Raw genomic sequence first — 27,277 nt, 5'->3', positions numbered from 1 at the left:
GTTGATTGCTCATGTAATGCCACTCAGGGATGAGTGAGGCTGGTCACTCTCATCTTAAATGTCGGGACCTACTCCCTAGCCCCGGGCTCCTATGCTCCTTATTGGGCAATGTAGGATTGGATGATAGATGGATGGATGAAAGGACTTTGGGCTATGTTTGGTGTCCACTGTTTAGTAACTCTGCAAGTGTATTCTGATCATTACTTGTTCGCTTTAACACAAGTCTGCCTAAGGAGTCTTTCGTACTGTACACATGATGCTAAGAGGGACTCCTTTGTGTGGTGGGACTGATATAATCATGTGGCTTAACTACAGTACAAGGTAATACAAAATTATGTCCCTCACCACCCTCTTTTTCCCCCAGACCAGTTTTGGTGCCAGCAGTCCACCAAATTCACATTCAGATAAGCCTATGGTTACTACTGCTGGTTCAGTACAACCTGCCAAATCCGTACATCCAATTTCCAAAATATTTTTTCATAATATAGAGGGGTGTTGATATCATGTCCTCACACATTCAAGGCATAACTGAAGACTGAGTTCTTTTGTGGACATGTTTAAGAGCAGATGATAAGTTACTAATCCAAGTGCTTCAGTTTACTTATTGTTCTCAATTGCCTTGACTACAGTATTTGTTTCACAAGTCATTTCTCACAGCTGCCATTATGATTCCACTTTCCAAAATGTTCCATTTTGCATAAAGCCTTTGGACCTAGGCATTTTGGATCTGAAAGGTTGTACTGTACACCTACTACTACTGTTCTTCTTAGATGGATACAATAGTTTACATATCATCATTATCATAAAAAATACAATCTCATCATACTTCTTTCACAGTGTAGGATCCTGTGGCTAGGCTAACCTAGTCCAATACATGTAAGGGTAGATGACCTGTCTACATCCCTTGGTGGTGTTAAAAAAAAAAAAAAATCCAGTTGCTTCTTGGGGACAAAGCCATGCATGGATGTCATTCTGACTGGGCGTTCTAACCCCTAGATGTCCTTTTCCGGCCACATGCCCTTACTGGCACCAACCTGTGTCATTGTAGGGTATGAGGTATGATGCATAAAGTGCATGTATAGCAGTGAAGAGCAGGTAGTTATAAAAATGTTTGGCAGGGTATGCTGGCCTACCCTCTATGTTAGTGACACTGAAAAATGTCAAGGGGGAGCTCCAGCTCTCCCTATCACCAGCTTTTCCACCTTCCTTGAGAGTACAGTACTGCCCTCACAGGCTGGTACCATACTACAGCCTGCTCCTGATAATAATTATTTAATAATAATACAGTAATTATAATAATAATAATAATAATAATAATAATGCAGGTGGGGAAGGCACCAGGTGTGTCTGGGTTGACTGTTGAAACACTGAAAGCCTCAGGAGATACAGAAGCAAGGTTAGTAACTGACCTGATAAATACGATTATAACTGAGTGTGTTTTCCCAGATGATTAGCTGAAGAGTGTACAGTAATTGTAAATGTCTACAAGGGGAAGGGTGATGCCCTGGAAAGAAGAAATTCGTTTCGTTTCGTTTTTAAAGGCTCCAACATGCTTGCATGTGTCGGCCTTGGACACCTAATGGCGGCTCTCCACGCTGCAAGATCCATTGCAGCCTCCCTGTTCAGTCCCTTAACCCTAAGGTCACACTTAATTATAGAGGCATAAAGTTTTAGACCAGAAAATGAAGGTAATGGAGAGAGTTCTAGAAGGATGTACTGTCATCTCTGCGATCCAGACTTTTACATGGTCAAAAGGGGTAGAAAACAAGTCACTATTGATGACCAATGTGTGATGAAACAGTCAGGAACTCAGATTGATGGAGACTCTCTCCCATTAACGGCCTCTTCGGTTGCGTTTATTACATTTCAAGTGGCCAAGTTAAGAGTGGTAGCATGCCAAGATGACTGGGCCAGTCTCCAACTAGGCCAACCCAAGCCCAACCTTCGCAGTTTCCCAGAATGCTTCTAAGTCGTACATTAATAAACCACTAGGTAAGCTCTACACGACCAGTTCTCAAGGGTTATACAAACAATAAGGTTCGAGTGGGAGGGAATGTGTATTAACAAGACCAAAAAGTAGAAATCTTCCCCAGCTACTTGCTTTACAGATTAAACATGACTCAACTGGAACATTGTTCAAAAAATATATACCTATATGGTCCCAATATCAAATGCACAAAATTTAGCTCCTCTGTCCCAGTCCAATGTGTTTCTTCATAATTGTCCCTCTGAGCACAAATTTCACTGGTCCAGCCCTCTGCCACTGCTGACCTTGACCTCTAAACTTGGGACCTTGACTCACTCACTGGTGCTTAGACCTCCACACTTGAACTTTGACTCCCTCAGGTACTTCGACCTCCACACTGGGACCCGCTAGAAGTTAATATGAATAATGAATAACTATTCCTCCCAATGCAAGTAATCCCTTCACATGATCAGGAAGGTCTTATAATAAAGAAACATGAGTTACAACACTCAGCATCTCAAGTAATAACAGAATAACACATGGCACTACAGACACATAGGTCTGCTCAAAATAATACTTATTGTAGGGATAACATGGAAGAAAAAGCACTGTAACAAATACAGTAAGCATGAATAACTGTAACTCTAACCATGAAAATCATCACTGCATCAACATCATTGTGCCTCACAAAGCAACTATGTGAACATTTACTCACAACATAGCCCTAAGAAGTACTGAATTGCAAAGTCATTTTAACTCAATAATAAATAATTCACAGTCTCTGGGCACCTAATACTTGGCCTACAAAAATCACACATTTATCTGAGGCTCAGACAGAACTCTATAGCATTTCGTATTCCAGTTACTAAATAATAAAGTACAGTACACAAAAATATGGGAAATACCTCACTATCCAGCTCATAGGGAAGTTGTCAAAGATCTAGCAGCATGGATATCACTATACTCCTTTCGCAGCAAGAAGTCCGTTCAGGGTGTGGCAGAAGTTGGAATTCCCCCAAGTGCGACGTTGCCAATTTGACCACCAATTATCGGATTATCACTCTGTCTCCCTACCTACCCCCATCTCACCTGTTTCTCTCTCTCTCTCTCTCTCTCTCTCTCTATATATATATATATATATATATATATATATATATATATATATATGTATATTGTATATATTTATTATTTATTTTCAACTTTTTTTCCACACCACCTATGAGGTAAAAGTCTAGGCGCGTTTTATTTTTAAGAGGTTTCCCCTATAGGCCTAATCCTCTCTCTGATCTTTAATCATAATCTTCTTCGTCATCAGAACTTTCTGTTATATTGACGAAGAATGACTCTATGAAATGTTCAGCTGCTATGTCTTGTTGTGCTAGACAGGGAGTGACCCTGGGTCCCTCGCCGACCTCGGCGTGGCAACATGGGAAATAAGCGCTGCCACGTGTCATATAATTCATTCAAATCGTTGTTATAATTCTAAAAAGTGATACTCAATGTACTATATAGCTTCCTTTACTATATACAGAATATAAAAAACAATTTCAAATAGCACATAGATGGGAAATAAGAGAGAGAGAGAGGCACGTACTACGGTTGATTTGGCAGCATCGCTAGAGGTGATTCACCAGGTGGGCCCCACCCTGAACGGACTTCTTGCGGTGAAAGGACTATAGCACTCAGAAATTTTATGCTATCCTTAACCATGCTATACCTAGATCTAGGTTTGGCTGCAATTATTTGGAGAGGGAACAAAATGATGAAAATTCCAAACCTGAACACTGACAGAAGAGCCAAACCCTCCTGTTTTGTGCCCATTTTGGGCCTGTCTGAACCTGAATCCCTGGGTTACCCACAGCACATCCTACCAACTCAGTTACAATTCCCTACATCGTCATCTGGGATCCACTGGCACCTGCTCCAATGTGCCATTTCACTCAACCTGTGAAAAAAAATATCATTAATACCATCATCACCATTTGGGATTCATCTGCTTAAGGTTTTGGAATAACAGGTACACCTAATGTGCCACAGCAACAATAATAATAACTATGAGGTATTGACATCCTTGTAATAAGGTTTGCTAAAATTACAAGCAAATTCATAAGCAACAACAAATGATAAAGTGAAAGGAAGTTGTGGTGCTAATGATGATGTGCATGAAAGCATTTTGAGATGGTCTGGCCATGTGGAGGAGTAGAAAGTAAGAGACTGGCTGGAAATGTGCATGTGTGGGAGGGGAAGGGGGAGACTGATGATGAGATGGAAGGAGGGAATGGAGAGAGATTTCAGAAAAGGTGTAAACTGGATGAAGGGCAACCAAATGGCAGAGGATATGGTAACACAGAGGTGATCCATTTGTGGTGATCATTTACAGTATTAAGATATCTCGAGACAGACAAATAGATAAACAGCTACACTGATAAATAAACAGAGAGACAGACTGACAGGCATACAGATTCATAGTCTTGCTTACCTCACCTAACCTATGTACATTTGGTGCCCTCTCCCCCACCCATCCCACAGCCTACTGATGATTTCTCTAGCACTGCACTAAGCTCACTTTAACCTGACCCAAAATTGCCCTCTCCCCACTCTCAATGCTGTTTTAACAATAAGAGGAAACTACAAAATTACACTAGTCATGAAGAAGTGGCTTCACAAAACAGGCCCAGGGCTAGGCTACTGCAGTCCAGTACATTTAAGGGTAGATAACCAGCTAGCTTCCCTTGGTGGCATTACATGACTAAAAAGCCTCCAGTCACCACTTGGGGATAGAACTTATGCAATTCTGTCACTCCATATGGGGCATTCTAACCTCTAAACCACCACATACCACAACTACAAATAAACCATGCTTAACCCGTTGATTACGCATTTACCTTTCTTTATCCCACCCATGGCGTGAAAAAAAAAATATATATATATATTGTTTATTATAAACTTGGATGTTTCAAGAGAACATTTAGGAGTGATGAGGTGAGTATCCTGCCTTGATTCCACATTTTCAAGCGGTTACAGTTAATTTACTTGTATTATTGAGCTTGTGAAAATTAGATATGGCAATGGAGATAACATAGAGGTGAGCATTTCTAGTGAGTATTCGTGTTTCGTAATCAGAAAGGGCAACAAATTCCAAGCAGACGATGAAGGCTGGCTGGCTTCGTGAGTATCCTGGTCCACTTCCATGATTTTACCTCTAGCATCTGATTTACGTGCATAATTCTGCTCGTTAATATTAAATAAGTTAATGGAGCGTACTAGGGAGTAAGTATGTGAAAGAAATATTCGTGTTTTGAGGTGACTGAATGAATGGTGGTGTAAATGGAAGAACAGACGTCGAAGAAGGCTAGCTTAGGTATTCTGCCCCGATTCGTTTTTCGGCGCTTCCATCTAATTTACTGACATAATTCTACTCATTGGTGTTAGAGAAGCAACTAGAGATTATTTGGGTGTACGCATGTGAGGGAAAGTGGCTGTATTGAGATGATATTTGGCATCCTTGTAAGATTTGACGTCGAAGATGGCTGGCGTAGTAAGTTAAGTATCCTGCTCTGCCTCCATATTTTCCTTACTTACAGCTAATTTCCCCACTTAATTCTGCTTACTGTTGTTATACATGGCAGTGGAGATAAATAAGTGTAGTTTGGTGGGAGAATATTGTTGTTTGCAGATATTTAAAGGATGTCGGGTTTTTTCGTGTCCTTGCCGAAATATTGTAAACATTCAGCCCCCGAAATATTTAGGATGTTCGTATGTTATGTATTTCCGTTGATTTATTGTTTATTGTTTATTATTTATTACTGGTTATTATTTATTGGTTATTGGTTATTATTGGTGGTTGGTGCTGGCAACAATACTCCACTCACTTGATGTAGTGCTGCCTATGTCTTCCTTAGCCTTATTCTTTTTCTGTGCCTGCCCTCCTCTCTTCCTATTTCTCCCATCTTTCCTGTCACTTCTTATTGCTTTTCTTTCCTTTACAGGTGGCTTTACATTGAGTGACAAGCCAAATGGTTTCCTGTAAGCCAAGAAACCATTTATAACGCTGGGTGGTAACCATATAACCAACCCATACGTGCTCCCTACGTGTCAACAAGTGGGTTGGTGGAGGGTTAGTGCCCCTCCCCGTAAAACAAATAACTCAAAGTCAAATGGCCACCCATTACGGGATTGTGGCGTCTGGCAATAGATAGATAGATAAACTTGGAGATGAACATCCAGGGCATCATCTGGTGAAAAAAAAAATCTCTCTCTCTCTCTCTCTCTCTCTCTCTCTCTCTTTCCATTTTTGCATAGCACCATGCATAAGTCTGCATAGGGGGAGTGAAGTGAAAACTTAAAAAAAAAAATTGTTAGTTTTTGTTTATGATGAACTTGAAGAGAAACATCCAGGCCATCATCCGGTGAAAAAGAAAAACTCTCTCTTTCTTTGTCTTTGCATGGCGCCATGCGCAAGTCTGCATGGGGGTGGAGTGGTTAGCATTGATGCACGGCCACTGGAAGGTTAGCACAGCCTGAGCTGTGGCTCGCAATCCATGGGTTAATTATACTATACCCTTTTACTCTAACTCAGTCTAAAATTTCCATCATTCCATCTTAAGCACTGACCTGTAACAAGATATCAATACTAAAAGATGATGCTAGTCACAAAGAAGTGCTATGGAAAGGATGCAAAGCTGTAGCATTGTCTTACTGTGCCAGTATGTTATGTGAAGTAAGCTGCAAAAGGACAAAAATCTGGGCCAAGCTATGGTAAAAGGACTGGCTTTAATACAGGTCAATACATTTTGAAACGCAATCCACTCACTTGATGTAGTGCTGCCTACTTCTTCCTTAGCCTTTATCATTTTTTTCTGTGCCTAGCCTCCTCTCTTCCTATTGCTCCCATCTTTTCTGTCACTACTTATTGCTTTTCTTTCTGTTACAGGTGGCTTTACATTGAGTGACAAGCCAAATGGTTTCCTGTAAGCCAAGAAACCATTTACAACGCTGGGTGGTAACCATATAACCAAATCATACGTCTTCCCTACATGTCAGCAAGTGGGTTGGTGGAGGGTTAGTGCCCCTCCCTGTAAAACAAATAACTCAAAGTCAAATGGCCACCCCTTACGGGATTATGGCTCCTCTGTCATATGCCTAACCCTATCAATGAGTATTCTACCATATATTTTACCAGTCACACTAAGAAGGCAAATACCCCTATGGTTACCACATACTTCTCTCTCCCCTTTTCCTTTGTATAAAGGAACAATTATACCTGATTTCCAGTCCTCTGGAACCCTTCCCTCTTCCCAAGCCAATCTACACAACTTGCATATCCATTCCACAACAATCTCACCCCCATACCTCAGCATTTCACCACACACTTCATCAATCCCTGGGGCCTTTCCCATCTTGATCCTCTTCATTGCTTCCACTACTTCCGCCCTACTGATCTCTTCCTCCCTCCTCTCATCTCTCCTTCTCCCAGCCATTCCCCAACCACTTATACTCGCACTGTTGTCACCCTCTACATTCAACAAATCCTCAAAGTGCTCCTTTCATCTCCTCACTGTAGTGGAAGGGTTAATGTAATGTGTGTGTGTGTGTGTGTGTGTGTGTGTGTGTGGAAGAGAGAAAGAGAGAGGTGGGGGAGTTGATGAAATGATGTGGAAAAATACTACGTGTCTTGTAATCACTCACCTGGATTGCCAAATTTCTGGTGTGCATCTCCCCCTGCCTTCGACCTCCATTTTTCTAACGCTGTGTGTCCAGGTACAGCATGGTCTTGACATTGGCTTGCTTGTTTGACTATCTTGCGTTTGTGTTCAGCCTTTGGTTCCTTCTCTCTGAAAAATGAAATAGTGTTAGTATATTGTATTGCTAGCACTTACTGTTAGGAATTTGGCGGAGAGGAACACGCAGAGAACATCAGGAAAATGGTAATGAAAATAAAAAAGATAAGAAAACTGTATAAATAAATGAGGGAAACCTGTCATAGAGGTATCCAGGAAAAATGGCCTTGGGTTCATTCTTCCTTGCATAAAAAAAAATACACAGAAATAATACAGACTCCTTCAATACTTCGTCTTAATTTAGTCCTTAATCTTAAAACTATGAGACCAAAGGAGAATTAAAGACCTCAGTTTTTGACGGTCACTAATGTAAGACTAGTAGGGATCAGATTTATTAGCCTGCATGCCACATTTTGAGTTCCTAATTAAGATATCATACAGGTAAAATCAACACATCAGTCTGTTTATCTATCTATATACCTAGGCTGCTTCCCCCAAGGAAAGAGAGGTAGCCGAGACAGGACGACACACTCCCCATTTACTCATCCATCAGTACAGGTGCATAATATCAGTGATGGTTTATGTGAAAATTCTTTACTTATTCAACATCATGACACATTCTTATTATCATTATTATTATTATTTAACTGATACAACCTGATGATTATAATTGGCTCAGGGTAACTGGGTTGTCAACAGTCTCCTCTACTCCTGCCAGCATCTAGAGATTTCTCCTGAGATGGGTGAAGCTCTACTGAAGGGAAGAGGCTCTGTGTGTGTGTGTGTGTGTGTGTGTGTGTGTGTGTGTGTGTGTGTGTGTGTGTGTGTGTGTGTGTGTGTGTATGAAGGTGTGCCTGTGTATGGAGGTGTGGCTGTGTGTCTCTGTAGGATATTACACAAACCATCTCCATAACGTGGTGTCTAAATATGTATATCAACATTTCATAAAGCCTCTTATTTCCTAAGTACAGAATCACCCACTGTCTATCAATAAAGATAATATATACTTACATATATTCACACCATATTACTTCTACCAATGACATACACACACTCTGACACATAAACATAACCAATACTTTACAATATTTCCACTTTCACAAACATCACACTCCCTACACACCCATCTCATTCCCAGATGTACTTTGCCAGCATGTGGTAGTTAATTCTGCCTTTCACTCTCCCTCATATTTCTCCACTTTCATATGCATCATCCCTCCTACGGACACCCATCTCCCACTGGCACCTCGTCAGCATGGAAGTTAATTCTGGCTATCACTCTCCCTCCGACTGTAAGGTCCGACCCTACACTGAACGTAGCATAGATTAATAAAGATATATATTCAAGGAAAAACTCCAGGATTATGTTAAGCTGAGAGAAGACCTTACAGAGCAACAGAAAAGAAAAATCAATTGACTCGCTACTATGGATGTATTTATATCTCGGTGCTCTTTCTTATATCTAAAACTAATCTCTGGAGGGGTGACCACAAACAAACCGCCTCCATGTTACCCTGTCATGCATCATCAGGCTGCCTCTCCTTCAACTCACACCAGCATCGTTCATATACCTCCCCACCGCATCCCTCCACCTCATTATTCTCGGTCTCCCACTACTCGTCTCTCCACCTAACTCACATACACTCTCTTATACTCCTTTCACTCTAACTTGTCCTAATATTACTGTCTCTGTCTTCAGTTCTGAGCTGTAGCAATACGAATACCAGAATATGACGCGTAAAATAAATAAATAAATAACAAGCATCATAGTAGGTGGTGGTAGGTGGTGGCGACCATCATCCACTCACTTGATGTAGTGCTGCCTACTTCTTCCTTAGCCTTTATCATTCTTTTCCTGTGCCTCCCCTCCTCTCTTCCTATTTCTCGCATCTTTCCTGTCACTTCTTATTGCTTTTCTTTCCTTTACAAGTGGCTTTACATTGAGTGACAAGCCAAATGGTTTCCTGTAAGCCAAGAAACCATTTACAACGCTGGGTGGTAACCATATAACCAAACCATACGTGCTCCCTACGTGTCAAGTGGGTTGGTGGAGGGTTAGTGCTCCTCCCTGTAAAACAAATAACTCAGAGTCAAATGGCCACCCCGTACGGGATTATGGCATCTGGCAATAAATAGATAGATAGATAGAATTTATAAAGACCACAATACCTTCCTGATCTGATGCTTGAAGAGAAGATGAATAATGTGCATGTCTTTGTATTCCAGTGAAGGGATGGACCTCTCCAATTTACTGGGTTGCACTTTGGAAACCAACACTAGTCTTGCACAGCACACTGGTACTGTCCTCTAACCCTCTTATCCTCAAGCTTTAACATCCAAGTTCAGATCTGTAAGAAAAAATACCATATAGTACTTAAACCCTTTCACCTCTATGACATATTTCAATGAGATTATTTTATTCAGCACGATTAATATAGCCTTCATCAATACAGTCCCTCATACCACCTCAGCATAGTCCTGTAATCCTCAAGTTTTAGCTTCTGATATGATGTCAACATGGAAAGATAACAAACTTTAACTCTTTCTGTTTTACCAAATATTTAAATTTGTCTTGAGAGACTGGTACAACCCTGCACAATAGCCTCCCACAGGACACTAATACAATCCTCTAACCCTCTTCTCAAGCTTTAACATTCACCCTCAGATCAGTAAACAAAAGACAGCAAATCAAACCTAACCCTATCAGCTCCACCACATCTTTTGATTCAGTAAGATTTTATTCAGCTTGATTCGTATACCCATCAACAATGCAGTCTCTCAACAGCTTCTTATTCAATCCTCTAACCCTCTAATCCTAAGACTTTACCTCTGAAGCTTCACATACGTAGAAAAATCATTCAAATTTAACCCTACCAACTCCATTACATCTTTAAATTCAAGATTACTTTATTCAATGTGAGAGACTGACATAACCTTCGACAATACAGTCTCTCACAAAACACTGGTTAAGTCTTTTTACCTCTAATTCCTCAAGGCATTACCTTCTAAGATCAGACCAGTAGTAAAGCAATAAAACTTAACACATTCTACTCCACCACACTGATTAATTCAAAATGATTTACTCTGCCTGAATGAGTATTATAACCTTCCAATAATACCATCACTCAATAGCACCTTGACATACTTCTCAAGCTCTCTAATCCTCAGGCTTTGCCTCTGAAGGTCACAACTATAAGGAAAAATAATCAGGGGAAAGATTTATGAAAAGTTGAGATCGAATGGGATACAAGGGTTTGAGAGTAAATACGGATGAAACAAAAGTGATGATGTCTAGGGCTACTGGTGGTACCGTCAAATCGGAGGGAGAGTGGCCAGGTTCGGCTCACCACAAGGGTATGGGAAGTAACTTCATCTTGTGCAGTATTTGTAATAAGTGGATGCACAGATGTGGTCGTATTTGAGGTCGACTGCGAGATAATGCTGATTTTGTGTGTTTGGTGTGTAAGGGAGAGCATGTAAATTGTCAGGTATGAAACAATTGATCTTGCTGGGGATTTTTGTGTGTGTGGAAGAGTTTTGTCATTTGGGGGACATGTCATGTGCTGAACATGGGGCTGGAGAGCTAAGGCAAGGAGTGGCTGGAGGAAGTTCAGGGAGTTGTTACCTCTCCTGCCACTGACAGGGTTCTCCCTCCACACTAAAGGATCTCTGCATGCAGCATGAATTAGAAGCATATTGCTATATGGGAGCAAGACCTGAGCATTAAAGGAAAAAAGGGGATTAATCCCCAAGCTAGACCTCATCAGATCATATAGTCCTGCTAGGGTTACAGGAGAGTGCTACCCCTCCCAGCACAGCAGCCACTAGGCGGGGCGCGAACTCGCAGCCTCACGAATACGAGCCCAACACCCTACCACTGAGCTACCGCGCTCCCCGAGCAGTAAAGGAAGAGGGCAATGATTAGATGGATGTGTAATGCATCACTGAATATGAGGCATGGGGGGACTAGGTTTGTTTTGTTTAATCGACCAGATGGTATATTGTGAACTGCCATTCTGCATATATTTGTCAAACATTATGGCTATATTAACTTAAATTCACTGTCATACCCACTGCAATTGATCAGGGTGTGGTAATCCAAAAGGAAACCCACCTTTTAGACCCGCAGCAGCAAGGTGGCTACGAGGCCTCACTCATAGAGGTGTTTAATTGACCAGTTGGTACTCTGCAGCCTGAAAGAAATTAAATATATTACTTCCTCAAGTTTTTCTTTTATACCATATTACATGAAAAACAAAATGTGGCAGGTGTTAGGGATGAAATTCATGCATTACAGTACAGTCATGCCTACATAATACCCAATCCTCTAGCATGAAACTCACATAACACAGGAGGCAAAATTTTATTTCCAAATTTAGTCTATCTCTATCTATCTATTGCCAGACGCCATAATCCCGCAAGGGGTGGCCATTTGACTTTGAGTTATTTGTTTTACGGGGAGGGGCACTAACCCTCCACCAACCCACTTGTTGACACATAGGGGGCACGCATGGTTTGGTTATATGGTATAATAATAAGATTAACAAAGAAATCAGGTTAAGATTCTCTTGCACGTTATTTATGCACTTCGTGTCATTTGTGCAATTCATGTCAATAAATAATAATAATAATAATAATAATACGGTAATAATAATAATCCATCCATCCATCCATCATCCAATCCTACGCTGCCCCACTAGGAGCGCAGAAGCCCAGGGCTAGGCAGTTGGTCCTGACATTTAAGATGAATAATAATAATAATAATAATGATAATCCATCCATCATCCAATCTTATGTTGCCCCACAAATTCCTTGACGAGTCTGGCTAAATGCTTGTTTACAATCAATTCTCCGCATCTTGATCCTATATCTCAGGTTACAGATAAAAAAAAAAAAACAACAGGAAAAACAAATCCCATTTTACCCCTGAGGTGTGTAGGTGCCTAAGGTTAGGCTATCAGTACATTTAAAGGTAAATAAAAGACCTACTTCCCTTGGTGGCATTACACAACTGATAAACCTCAAATCACCGTTTGGGGACTGAACTTAACCACCAGACCACCACATGGCTAAACTCAGAAGTATAAATCAAAATTCCTCTTTTGCATTCTTCCTCTTCTGTCTTTCCTTCATTCTCTCCTCTTCCTTCTGCCTACAGGTGACTTTACACTCCCTCTTCTGTCTTTCATTCCTTCATTCTTTCCTCTTCCTTCTGCCTATGAGTGACTCTACACTGAGTGAAAAACCAAATGGTTTCCTGTACACCAGGATACCATTTACTACACTGGGTGGTAACCATACAACCAAATCATGTCACCTGGTGGTTTAGTGGGTAATTAAGGGGCTCCAATCGGACCTATGTAGGTTTAAATCCATGGGGTGGTTGGGGTTTACTGCTCACGTAATGCCACTCACAGGTGAGTGAGGCTGGTCACTCTCATCTTCAATGTCAGGATCAGCTTGCCCAGCCCCAGGTTCCCACGCTCCTCATGGGACGGCACAGGATTGGATGATGGATGGATGGATGGATGGATGGATAAATTAAAATGTTTGGCTTGTGAGGTGCTACCAGGATTCTAAGGGCTTAAATATATGATTCCTTGTGTGGACTCTCACTGGGCATGCAGCTGGTAGTTATACACTTTCCTACTTTTTCCCTGTTCCTGGATGCTACCTCACCCCATCCTTAGGTGAAACAAAGGATCATAGTATACTTGAGAGTGTGAGGGTGTAAGCATGCCCCTAATCTCTGATTATTAAATGCAACATTGATGTTATCAGCCTGCATCCCATACTACTGAGAGCAATAAATAACAATACAGAGAAGTTAGATATGTTCAATCATCAACACATGCTTTAGTAACTGCCAATAAAAAATGGGGTTTTGTCCACAACTTTGCACTCTCAGTTTTCATTATACAGTCCAAAAGGTAACGACGATGAAGAAAAGGACGAGGACTGTGAAATGAGGATGAGGAAGGTGACGACAAGGACAATGAGGACGAGGATGACGAGGGTGAGGACAAGGATATCAAGGAGAAGGATGTGGCTGAAGCTGCCACTTACAATGATAGTGGGTGACTGGAAACACCAATGAACTGACTGAAATTACCATAATCTGAACCACTGCAAGGAACATGGAAATTCTATAATTTATTCTAACAAAACTTACTTTTCTAATCTGAAGTATCAGCCACTAACACAACACTTTTCAATTTTTCCTTTCACAAAGCTAGAGAGGGATGCCTTCACGTGATGGTACCAAAAAAACTGGGTGGCTCACTGCCTGGTTATACCAATGTCCTTCAATTACTTTCCAGTCCCATGCAAGGAGGATGGGGGACTGTAGAAGAATGGCAACTCCAACTTGCAGTCTACCAGAATCATTGATAAGTCCAAAGTCACAATCACAATGGTAATTCCCTGTATCAAATTGCAACAATATTATCTGAAGGAGGCCAGAGTAATGAACAAAAATTTTTTCCCCTGATGGCAGCGGAGGCAGCAAATTTAGTCACAACATGAAAATGATAGACATTATAGGCAGAGGAAGCTGCCCATTTATTCTAACACCTTACTATGTGGTGAGGATTGACATGTTGCGGCAAGAGGCCCCAAATTATCTTTCATATGGTCATAACACGGCAAACTTGGGTCATGACATGGTGGGAACAGACACAACGTGGCCAGTGATCGTCACAGCACAGGTTGCATCAGCCTATGACATATAGCTGTCATGTGTCTGCGTGGGGTGTCGTCACAGCCGACTGAGCATTCCTACCCCAGTTGAGCCTACCCTCTCCCCACACTCTGGCTGCACTCATGCTCTGTGTGATCATTATGACCAGTAAGAGTCCTTACTGTGCAGTACTATTGATGTCACTAGTGAAGGTGTCACTCCAGTACCAAGATAAACTAACATATTAATACTTGTTCAGTGAAGGGGGTTAATAAATTGTGATTTCCTGGTTCCTTACACCTAGAGGGGCAGTCTGTGAACTCAGAGGGTGAGTGTGGGCATTATACAGCATGTGTCTGGGAGGATGGCAACTGTTACATGAAAGCCAACAGTGTGGCTGGATATCACACCACCTGAGACCCAACACCCACACCAGCAGGATTTCAGGTGAGATGGACTCCTCACACACACACACACACACACACACACACACACACACACACACACACACACACACTGTACCCATCTACAGTATATAACCTTTATTATATATTCTTACTGTCAAACTGAATGTTTTACTGACTTATCCGTATGTTATTTCCTGTCCTTATTGTCAGGCACAGTGTATGGCTGTCTTTATTTTTATTCCATGATTTCTGAAGCCACAAGTACTTTATTAATGTTTTTCTCTTGAACTCTTCTCAAATTGCACATGTTTTACATAATATTAATTTTAATCTCCATGTTGGCAGAATGAATATTAGGTAATACAGAAATGTGCATACAGTACTTCTTTCCATGCATGAACTTCCATTTTTTTTCTGCTAAAGAAGTAATCTCTCAGAAATGTTAGCAATACTGTAGATGTAAACGTAATACAGTAGATGTAAACATAAGCAGTTAGGTAGATTATTTTCTGGTCAGCAGGGCTGATAGGAGGTTAGTGAGGGATGTTAAAGTTATAGGAGGTGAGGAGTGTGTGCAGCAGCACAAACTATTGATTTGTGATATGGTGCTTAAAGAATGAGTGATGAAAAAGAGGACTTATGTACCTAGGAGGAAAATATGGAAGCTGAAAAACCAAGCAGTAAGGGATGCCTTCTATAGCGAGATGAGGAGAGTGGTGGTTGAACAGGGAGCTGTGGATAGAGGCGTTAATGAACAGTACAGAGCCCTCAAGAACAACCTCTTCAGAGTTACTGATGAAGTATGCGGTTGGACAAGAGGCCCACCAAGACATAAAGTAACTTGGTGGTGTGATGAGGGTGTAGAAGCTGCAGTTAAGGAGAAAAGAAGGCTTTTCCGGGAATGGAAGAAGGGTGGTAACAAGGAGGAATACTTGGCTGACAAGCATAGGGCTAGAAGAGAGATATACAGGGTGAAGTCTGAGTCACAAAGACTTGATAACCTAAATCATGAGGAAGGGAAAAATATGATATTTAAGGTGGCAAATCAGATGAAGAGGGATAATTGGGATATTATAGGTGAGCAGTGTGTGAAGAATGATGATCGAAGGGTTGTGGTGAACAGTGGGAATATTAAAGGTGCAGTTTCCTGTAAGCCAAGAAACCATTTACAACACTGGGTGGTAACCATATAACCAAACCATACGTGCTCCCTACGTGTCAAGTGGGTTGGTGGAAGGTTAGTGCCCCTCCCCGTAAAACAAATAACTCAGAGTCAAGTGGCCACCTCGTACGGGATTATGGCGTCTGGCAACAGATAGATAGATAGACAGAAGAGTCCTGCCCTGCCTCGGGACCCCACTCCACTTCCCTCTAGCAAGCCCACAACCTCTTCCATTCAAGGTAAGGAATCCTCCAGTATTTATATGTACAGTAATCCCTCAATTAGCTTGATGTCCATTATCCAGACCCTGTAATCTGGCTATTCAAAACCAATAATCGTACAATTTCCATTTTATTCGGACAAAATGCTTGCATCCAGGTGGAAATTATGGCTGAGCAAACATTTTCCCCTGGCAGAGCCATTTCTTTTTCATGTAACTGCAAGGTATGTCCCTGCAGTGGTGATTGCTTGTCTGCTTGATGAGTCTGTTTGACCACGGTAATTGCTTGGCTGTGGTTTATAGGTCTCCTTTACCAGACAAAGTAATGTAAAAAAACAGAAATTAGTGCTGTACAATTTTTTTTTTTTTTTTTATGCGAGGAAGAAGGAACCAAAGGCCATGAGCCCGCAGTAACAGTTCCCTCCAAGAGAAAAACAAAATACAATAGAGAGCCAAATTCAAGATACGATCATTTTGAGATGCCTGGACACACTGCGTTTGAAAGACTGGAGATCATAGGCAGCAGGAAATACAGACAGAGGGAAACAGTTCCAGAGCTGACCTGTTGCATAAATGAAAGACTGGGAGTAACGGTTAACTCTTGCATTAGAGAGTTGGACAGAAAAGGGATGAGAGTTTGCTGCCAGACGGGTGCTACGCGCCCGTCGTAGAGGTGGAGGAATGCAAGCAGACAGTTCAGAGGAGCAGTGACCATTAAAGTAGCGATAGAAAAGAGATAAAGATGCAACAGTGCGGCGAAGAGACAGAGGTTGAAGGGAGTCAGTAAGAGGAGGAGAGTTAATGAGACGAAAAGCCTTTGACTCCACCCTATTGAGAAGAGCTGTATGTGGGGAGCCTCCCCACACATGAGAGTTGTACTCCACACAGGGGCGGATAAAACCCCTGTATAGAGTCAACAATTGTGCAGGGGTAAAGAAAGAGCGGAGTCGGCTTAGCACACCCAATCTCTTGGAAGCAGATTTTACTATCTATCTATTGCCAGACGCCTCAATCCCGTTTGGGGTGGCCACAAACAAATCGCCTCCAAGTCGCCCTGTCCCCTGCTATTTCACTCCCCTGCTCCCAACTCACACCCCACTCTCTCATATACCTCTCCACCCCATCCCTCCATCTCATCCTTGGCCTCCCCCTCCCTCTTTCCCCCTCCACCTCACTCACATACACTCTCTTCGTCAGTCTTTCACCCTCCATCCTCTCCACATGGCCAAACCACCTCAGTGTGTTCCTCATAACGCTTCCTATCACATCCATATCAACACCACAATGCTCCTTTATATCCTCATTCGTCAGCCTGTCTCTCCATGTGACTCCACAGGCTCCTCTTAAATAACTCATTTCCACTGCTCTCACTCTTGACTTGTGTCCTTCCAACAACGACCAAGCTTCACTTCCGTACGTTAGAGTTGGTATCACAATACTGTCATGTAGTAACTTTTTCACTTCCATGCTCACTTCCCTGTTTCTTATCACTGCTTTCAAAGAACCAGCAACCTTTCTTCCCTGCTGTACCCTCTCAAGCACTTCACCCTCCAAACCTCCATCCTTACTCATCACACTACCCAAGTACTTAAACGTACTCACATTTTCCAATTCCTCACCATCCAACCTCGCTGTACATTCACTGACTTCACCTCTCTCAAAGACCATCACTTTACTCTTCCCTACATTCACCTTTAGATTCCGTTTCTTACACACTCTCTCAAACTCATCCACCAAGCCTTGCAGCTCCCCTTCATCTTCACTCAACAACACAGTATCATCTGCAAACAACAGTACAGGGAGTTTCCAAACACTATCCTCTCTCACCAGGGCCACTCCAACATCCACTACCCTACCTTGTACCTCTTTTATTACCCCATCCATGTACAGATTGAACAAACATGGAGACATGACACATCCCTGTTTCAACCCAACTTTCAAAGAGAAAAATTCACTTAGTTCACCATCCACACGCACTGCAGCCTTCGCACCATCGTACATACTCTTCACAGCATTCAACAACTTCCCATCTACTCCATATATTCTTAACACTTTCCACAATCCTTGTCTATCCACCCTGTCATATGCTTTCTCCAAATCCATGAAAGCAGCATACAACTTCTTTCCCTTCTCTAGAAACTTTTCCACTAAAGATCTGAGAATGAATATCTGATCTACACAACCTCTTCCCTTCCTAAAGCCTCCCTGTTCTTCTCCAACTAATTTCTCTGTTCTTTCTCTAACTCTGTCAATAAGTATCCTACCATACACTTTTCCTATTAAACTAAGAAGACAAATGCAGATTTTACAAGAGATGTAATATGATCTTTCCAAGATAAGTCCCGAGTAAATGAAACTCCAAGCATGTTCAAGGATGATGCAGAATTAAGCTGAATATTATTAAACATTAGTGGGTATACCTGTGGAAGATTTTGTCGGGTTGATAGGTGTAAGAACTGAGTCTTAGATGCATTAAAAACAACCATATTATTTTTACCCCAGTCAGAGATATGAGCCAAGTCAGACATTAGGTGTGCCAAAGCCTCATCCCTTGTTTGTTGAAGTAACTGTTGAGATGGGCGTTGCGGGAACTGAATGGAAAGGTGAAGGGTGGAGTCATCAGCGTATGAGTGGATAGGGTTAGATGTACAGCTTAGAAGATCATTGAAGAATAAAAGGAAGAGAGTTGGTGATAGGACAGAGCCCTGAGGAACACCATTGTTGATAGATCTAGGAGAAGAACGATGGCCGTCTACAACAGCGGCTATAGAACGACCAGAAAGGAAGCTAGCGATGAAGGCACAGATAGAAGGATAGAAACTGTAGGAGGGCAGTTTGGAAATTAAAGATTTATGCCAGACTCGATCGAAAGCCTTTGAGATGTCAAGTGCAATGGCAAAGCTTTCGCCAAAGTCCCGAAAGGAGGATGACCAGGAGTCTGAAAGGTAGGTGAGAAGATCACCAGTGGAGCGTCCCTGACGGAACCCATACTGACGATCGGAAAGAAGGTTGTGATAGGAAAGATGCCTTAAAATTTTTCTATTGAGAATTGACTCGAAAACTTTTGAAATACAGGACGTTAAAGCAATTGGACGATAGTTGGAGGGTTGGGAGTGGTCACCCTTCTTTGGGACTGGCTGAATGAGAGCAAACTTCCAGCAAGAAGGAAAGGTACAAGTTGACAGACAAAGGCGAAAGAGTTTGCCTAGGCAAGGTGCAAGCACAGAAGCACAGTTCTTGAGAACAACAGGAGGGTACTGTTGTGGCCTTTTCCAATAGCTCTCAAAGTTAGGGTATGTATGAAGGGGGGCCAGGGGAGAAGTCCATTATCCAGAAGGATCCACTATCCAGACATGCCGTTGGCTCTATTACATCAGATAACCGAGGGATTACTGTAGTGATGTCTTTATTAAGTATGTAAATGTCTTGGGAAAGAAAAAAGAATGAAAATCGCCCCAAATGGAGAACTTGGGGCTGGCTTAGGTAACATGAAACCCTTTAACATGTAAACATATGGCCTGATAAGGTGGAATTCTCATAAAGCAGGAGTTTCAGGGTACAGTACTGTATATCCGCATTATGTGAGTGCTGGCTGTATATGCAAATGGACTATATTTCCTCACTAGATTTGTTAATTTCTATCTACCTACCTACCAGCAGGCAAGGGTTAATACAGTATAGTATATAGCTGAAACCACAACTGCAATTACAGTACTCTGTATTCTGAAGCATTGTTTGTCTCATCATTTGCTGACATTTTTCTTACAGTATAAGCCATTTCTGTCACAAATGCCCCCTGGGGACACTGATGAATCCCCCTGGGGGCATCAATGACTCCCCTTGAGAATTAAATAATCCAAGGAAGAAAGGAGTTAATTGCAACTGAAATCTATCTATCTATCTATTGCCAGACGCCTCAATCCCATTTGGGGTGGCTGCAAACAAATCGCCTCCAAGTCGCCCTGTCCCCCGCCATTTCACTGCCCTGCTCCCAACTCACACCCCCCTCTCTCATATACCTCTCCACCCCATCCCTCCATCTCATCCTCGGCCTCCCCCTCCCTCTTTCCCCCTCCACCTCACTCACATACACTCTCTTCGGCAGTCTTTCACCCTCCATCCTCTCCACATGGCCAAACCACCTCAGTGTGTTCCTCATAACGCTCCCTATCACATCCACATCAACACCACAACGTTCCTTTATATCCTCATTCGTCAGCCTATCTCTCCATGTGACTCCACAGGCTCCTCTTAAATAACTCATTTCCACTGCTCTCATTCTTGACTTGTGTCCTTCCAACAACGTCCAAGCCTCATTTCCGTACGTTAGAGTTGGTATCACAATACTGTCATGTAGTAACTTTTTCACTTCCATGCTCACTTCCCTGTTTCTTATCACTGCTTTCAAAGATCCAGCAACCTTTCTTCCCTGCTGTACCCTTTCAAGCACTTCATCCTCCAAACCTCCATCCTTACTCATCACACTACCCAAGTACTTAAACGTACTCACATTTTCCAATTCCTCACCATCCAACCTCGCTGTACATTCACTGACTTCACCTCTCTCAAAGACCATCACTTTACTCTTCCCTACATTCACCTTCAGATTCCGTTTCTTACACACTCTCCCAAACTCATCCACCAAGCCTTGCAGCTCCCCTTCGTCTTCACTCAACAACACAGTATCATCTGCAAACATCAGTACAGGGAGTTTCCAAACACTATCCTCTCTCACCAGGGCCACTCCAACATCCACTACCCTACCTTGTACCTCTTTTATTACCCCATCCATGTACAGATTGAACAACCATGGAGACATGACACATCCCTGTTTCAACCCAACTTTCAAAGAGAAAAATTCACTTAGTTCACCATCCACACGCACTGCAGCCTTCGCACCATCGTACATACTCTTCACAGCATTCAACAACTTCCCATCTACTCCATATATTCTTAACACTTTCCACAATCCTTGTCTATCCACCCTGTCATATGCTTTCTCCAAATCCATGAATGCTGCATACAACTTCTTTCCCTTCTCTAGAAACTTTTCCACTAAAGATCTAAGAATGAATATCTGATCTACACAACCTCTTCCTTTCCTAAAGCCTCCCTGTTCTTCTCCAACTAATTTCTCTGTTCTTTCTCTAACTCTGTCAATAAGTATCCTACCATACACTTTTCCTATTATACTAAGAAGACAAATGCCCCTATGATTACCACACACTTCTTTTTCCCCTTTACCTTTGTACAAGGGAATAATTATACCTGACTTCTAAGCCTCCGGGACTCTACCTTACTCCCAGGCTAATCTGCACATCTTCCACATCCATTCTACTACTATCTCTCCCCCATGCTTCAGCATTTCACCACACACTCCATCAATTCCTGGGGCTTTCCCCAATTTAACTTTCTTCATTGCTTCCACAACTTCTATCCTACTGATTTCTTCCTGTCTTCTCACCTCCCTCCTTCTCCCAGCCATTCCCCAGCCACTTATACTCGCATTACTTCCATCCTCTACGTTCAACAATTCCTTAAAGTGTTCTCTCCATCTGCTCACTTTTTCTCCCTTCTCCACTAGTAATCTACCATTTTTATCTTTCACTCCCCTGCTAACTTCACTTCCACCCTGTCTTACTCTTTTCACCTCTTTCCAGAACATTTTCTTACAGTCCCTCCACTTTACACTCAAATTCCTTCCAAATTCCTCATCCACTCTCTTCTTACTAATCTTTTCACCTCTCTCTTTCTTTCTACATATAACTCTCTCTTCCGCCTCTCAACTTCTTCCACGCCCCTATTTCTCATCCATTCATTGTATGCTTTCTTCTTTTGTGTCACAGCCTGTTTCACCTCTTCAGTCCACCACGCTGTTCCTTGCACCCCCCTCCGTCTTCTCTTCCTTCCACACACCACATCACATGCTGCACATATTTCTTCTGTAAATATCCTACACACACCTTCCACGTCTCCCATCTGCTCCAACTCATATTTGCCCAATCGTTCCTCCACTTCTCTCTTATACTCTGCCTTTTTCTCATCCTCTTGTAACCTTTCCACTCTCCTTGCAACTACTCCTTCCTCTCATAGAAGAAAAAAAATCAACAAATGGTGAGATATAAACAGAAAATACCTCAAAATACAGTGCTTGAATTCCAGACGTGGTTTCTGCTAAATACTCACATTTACCATTCTGACTGGGGCAGCTGCTGACGTGGAAATGTACCCCTCAACAGCTAGATATCATGATCCCACCAGGGTGACCACAAGCAAATCACCTCCATGTCACCGTCTCCTCTGCTATCAGGCACTGGAATGAATATTTTCTTTTTAATACCTTCAGTCTTCACTAGTTTAACTCACAGAGCAGGGATTTTTTTTTTTTCATGCCATCTCATGATTATATTTAGCTTTGTATAGACTTCTGGAAGTGTAGGGGTTAGGCACAGCCTCACTGAACTCCTGCAATAACAGAGACTTTGCATAAGTTGAATAAAATTGCCTTCTGGCACTATGAATAAACTGAAAAGGGCATCACCGGGATTGCAAGAGTTAAAGGGACTCACGGAGTTTATATCCCCGATGTAAACAAACTACCCATTAGTTTTTACACACATCCCCTCATTTTTTCCAGCCAATTAACCTACTATGCCTGCCCATGTACAGGATCACATTCGACCTTAAAACCTAAACAGATGGTGTGAATATCAGGGGATTTAAGTAGCACTGCTTACTCCAGTTTAAAGGGACATCTTGGTCACCTGGAGATACACACCGCCGTATATCATCCTTATAGCTAATAATTACAACTTACATCAGCCGACTACACCTCTCGATAATGACAGCAAACACTGATAAACACAGGGACATCTTGGTCACCTGGAGATACACACCGCCGTATTTCATCCTTATAGCTAATAATTACAACTTACATCAGCCGACTACACCTCTCGATAATGACAGCAAACACTGATAAACACATGGGCATAAGAATTACCATAAGAAGAAGTAGACTAACACCGTAAAGAATAAATTCTTCACTCACCTCCAGCCTCTCTCAAAGTTGCTCCCATAATGCAACAGTGACGTCACACTGCAAATAAAACATTTACTTATTAAATTTTAAGAAGAAAATTTCGTGAATATATTATCAGGTTTTTAAACATTAATTTTCGTGCAAACTGAATAGAGAGGTAAGTAAAGTGTTTCTTGTTAAATTCAAGATAACCCCATGAATCACTGGTATCATCTCTCTCTCTCTGAAATTCCATACAGAGTACCAGAGTAGGATCACTATTTACTGTCCTCCCGATATATCTCTACAGTTTTACAAGGGGATTTAAAAATAAACAGCCTGGTGGTGGTGGCAGGGGATAAAATTTTGCGATACCAGTCTCTAATCTGCTGCCATTCCCTACAGAACCTGAGCATAATAGACGAGAAATTAGCCCAGGTTGATGCAGCAATTCTTAACTCAAAATTGCCCCAAGAACAACTTTCTGAAGTCTGTCAAACATTTCATGCAACACCCTGTATGGGAACTTTGGATAAAATATTGGTGATATAATTCTCTAACTGTGTGCCATTCCCAACAGAATCTGAGCAGTCTAATGAGTCCACGCTTTGAAGGTTGGGTTGAAACAGGGATGTGTCATGTCTCCATGGTTGTTCAATCTGTACATGGATGGGGTAATAAAAGAGGTACAAGGTAGGGTAGTGGATGTTGGAGTGGCCCTGGTGAGAGAGGGTAGTGTTTGGAAACTCCCTGTACTGTTGTTTGCAAATGATACTGTGTTGTTGAGTGAAGACGAAGGAGAGCTGCAAGGCTTGGTGGGTGAGTTTGCTTTAGCATCGTGTTCTTCAACGTCTAACAAACAAACAAGACAGGGCCACCTAAGAAGGGGCGCTGGAGAGGGACGCCTGCACGTGGTGGCACAGACACAACCAGAAAACTCCACAGCCTGGGTATACAAAAGTTCCCTCGTTCCTTCCCTAGCCCAGAAAAGGAGGATGGTGGACTGCAGGGGAAGGGCAACGCAGTCTGCAGTCCACCGAGTTTATGCCCCAATAAGCCTGAGGTGAAAACAACAGCTAGAAAAGACGGTAATTGTGTGTGGTGTGTGTGTCTGTGTAACCTTCCCTTCATTCACCCCCTCCCCCTTTCCCTTCCCTCTCCCCCTACCCTTTCCCTTCCCCCTCCCCTTCCCCTTCCCCCCCCTTCCCCTTCCACCCCACCACATCTCTTGGTCTCTAGTTTCTTTTCTCCATTTCCTCTTTCTCATTTTCTTCTTCCTCCTCCATCTTTTTCTTCTCCTTCCTCCCCCTCTTCCACTCTCCCTTTCTTCCTCCTTCACCCCCTCTCTCTTCCTCTTTTTCTCTCTCACCCTACTTGTCCCCCCCTCCTTCTCTCTTCCCCTCCTCCCTCCTCTCTTTCCTCTACCATCTCTCCTTTCACTTCTCTCTCTCCCTTCTTCCTCCTGCCTCCCTCTCTTCTCTTCCCCTCTCGACTGACACTGTCTTCCTGTGTCTGTCAGTCTCACTCTACATATATATAAACACGTACATACATATACAAACTTTCACACACACACACACACACACACTGATACATACAAACAGATAGATATACAGACAGGTAAGTAGATACAAAGTTGGCTGTACTGTAGATAGGTAGATATATAGACAGACAGACAGCCAATTAGACTGATCAATATGGCTAGAGAAACACACAGGGACAGTTGAATATAAAACACAGACAGACCAAAGGAATTGATGTCCCTGGCAGCAACAACCCTTCTCCCTTTAGTTCTTATTCACTCCATTCACTTTAGACTCTTTCTCCTCCCTTTTCTCCCTCTCCATTCTTTCCTCCCTTCTCTCTTTCCCTCACCTTGTCCCCTGCTTACCCCTTTCGTTCGTTTTCCCTTTTTCACCTGTTCCCTCTTCCCTCTTAGTCTCCTGTTCCCTCTTTGTCTTTCCTTTGCCCTCCATATCTTTGTCCCTCCTCTTTATTCCTTCTCTCTCTCTCTTTACCTTCCCTTCTCCCTCCCTCTTTACCTTCCCTTCTCTCCTGTACCCTTCTCCCTTGAATCCTCATCTCTCTTTTAGCCTCTCTTACTTTCCTTCTTTCCTCTTCCTTCTTCCCCTGCTTCCCTCTTTCCAATATTATTAAAAAAAAACACAGTAAAGGATGCATGACATTTATTAGAATCATATTAACACTGTCATGAAGAGATACTGGACATGCAGACAAAAAGTGGATTCACATCAAAGGATATTATCATATTCTCCATTATTATGTGTACAGTTGGGGATAAGAATATAGCTGACACTATTACAAAACAACTCTGGTAGATGGATGGTGACTATCAACCCTGGGAGATACTATCATGAGTGAAATGAGGCTACACACTTGGTAACTAGTCACAGTCATCACTCTTAGGCAGAGAACACACAGCCATAAGTAGTCACTCGGTAATTTTTTTCTTAATAGCTTCCAGCAACTGTTGGGAGGTAACCAGCTAGGTTGGCACTTGTTTAGCTTCCAGTCCTTAGAAAACATTGGCTGTACCATGGCTCACCCCAATACTGGGAAGTGCCCCTTTCAGATTATGTAAACAGTATAGCTGAATCAGAAAATACCAACATTTGACCTCTCAGATGATGATAACCCCCTGTACATTATCTTTGAAAGTTGTCAACCCTCAAATTCACACCAAAAACAACAATTTTACTGTTTTAATAATACTTAAGTTTCTTTTTCAAGTCCTTCTAGTGAACAAAAAGCTGCAGCAGTAGTACTAGTATGTAGATATGGCTACTGGCATTACAAGATCACATTCTAGGATAACACTCTGTAGTGTGGACTATGTGAGAAGGCAGAATTTTCACAAGGGGTTCTTCTGACAGGAAGAGATGTCATACAGAACATGCTGTATTTGCTGCCACCTAAGCCAGCTGGTCAAGCTTATCGCTCCAAAGATGAAGCAGCTCAGCTGCTTGCAGAACTTATTCAGGAACACTGGCTCTTTTGCAACCTCTACACCATCAACACCAGACACATAAACACATTCTGAAGCTCTATGGAGACTTTGTGACTCTAGTTCAGACATGGAAACAGAGACAAAACCACAGTTTTGTCAAGAGGGCAGACACTTTCAACAATCATGCACAAGAGGTCTTTGATATCTTCTGCCAGGACCCTATAATATGCCAGAAGCTGGAACAGAAATATGGGGTGAGAATGACTGACATGGAGTGGGACTTTCTACAAGATCAGAGAACCCAGAGAAAGATGTACTGTGAAGACTTCATTGATCGTAAATGGATGAAAACAATGGAACGCAGACAAAAGGACTTGCAGGCCCTTGACAGAATGAGACAAGATGTAGAAAGAGTTGAGCAAGCCAATTGCCTCGTTTGACTTTAGTAAACAGTCAGACTCAGAGGAAGATCACCAGAGTATGGATACAGATGGAGGTGGAACTTTCCCTTCCAGTGATGAAGGTATCAGTATGGGTGAAAGTGACTCAAAAAGGTGCCACTTGTCCTCCACAGCTCTCAGCTAAGTGATGTGCTGCCGCAAAAATACCAGTATATCCGTGACAGCATAAGGAAAGTGTGACCAGAGTAATAGGAGTTGATAAACTGAAGAGCTGCTACCACATGTGTGATGCACAGGCCGTAGCAGCCGTCATCACAGTTGCAAACCACATGTTTGACACAAACTGGAAGGCACACAATGAACCAGAGGTCACTGATCTGGACACCATGCCAGAATCCAAGAGTGTCAGGGCAGCAGGCAAGAGCACTGAGGTGTGCACTCTAGATGAGACAGTCAAGATCATGAACTCTGATAAGTCGTGGTGACCTATTCTGATGATGGCTCAAAGAAGAAGGGTGCTGGGTCATTTTCTGTTCAGGGTATCACCATTAACGGAAAATACAGGTCACTGCCCACACTAAGCATTGCTTCAGAGTCCAGAAAGAACTTAGCTGCTCTCTGGGTGGCAGTCCTGGAAATTCTGGAGGCAGCAAGTGGTGTTGCAGCCAAAACTCTG

At 42.3% G+C, this 27,277-nt stretch overlaps 1 pseudogene; it reads left to right on the top strand.

The window, feature by feature from the left end:
- Positions 1 to 26,640, top strand: part of LOC145389587 (uncharacterized) — a 61,112-nt pseudogene extending 34,472 nt beyond the window's left edge.
- Positions 26,641 to 27,277: the final 637 nt, after the last annotated feature.

The sequence above is a fragment of the Coenobita brevimanus genome, unplaced genomic scaffold, assembly GCF_032717465.1.
Source record: "Coenobita brevimanus isolate Jiangsu-jjx unplaced genomic scaffold, ASM3271746v2 jjx.HiC_scaffold_144, whole genome shotgun sequence".
In the NCBI taxonomy this organism is placed as follows: domain Eukaryota; kingdom Metazoa; phylum Arthropoda; class Malacostraca; order Decapoda; family Coenobitidae; genus Coenobita; species Coenobita brevimanus.
Note: the sequence above shows the minus strand (reverse complement) of the source record. Positions and strands in the feature narration are given on the sequence as shown.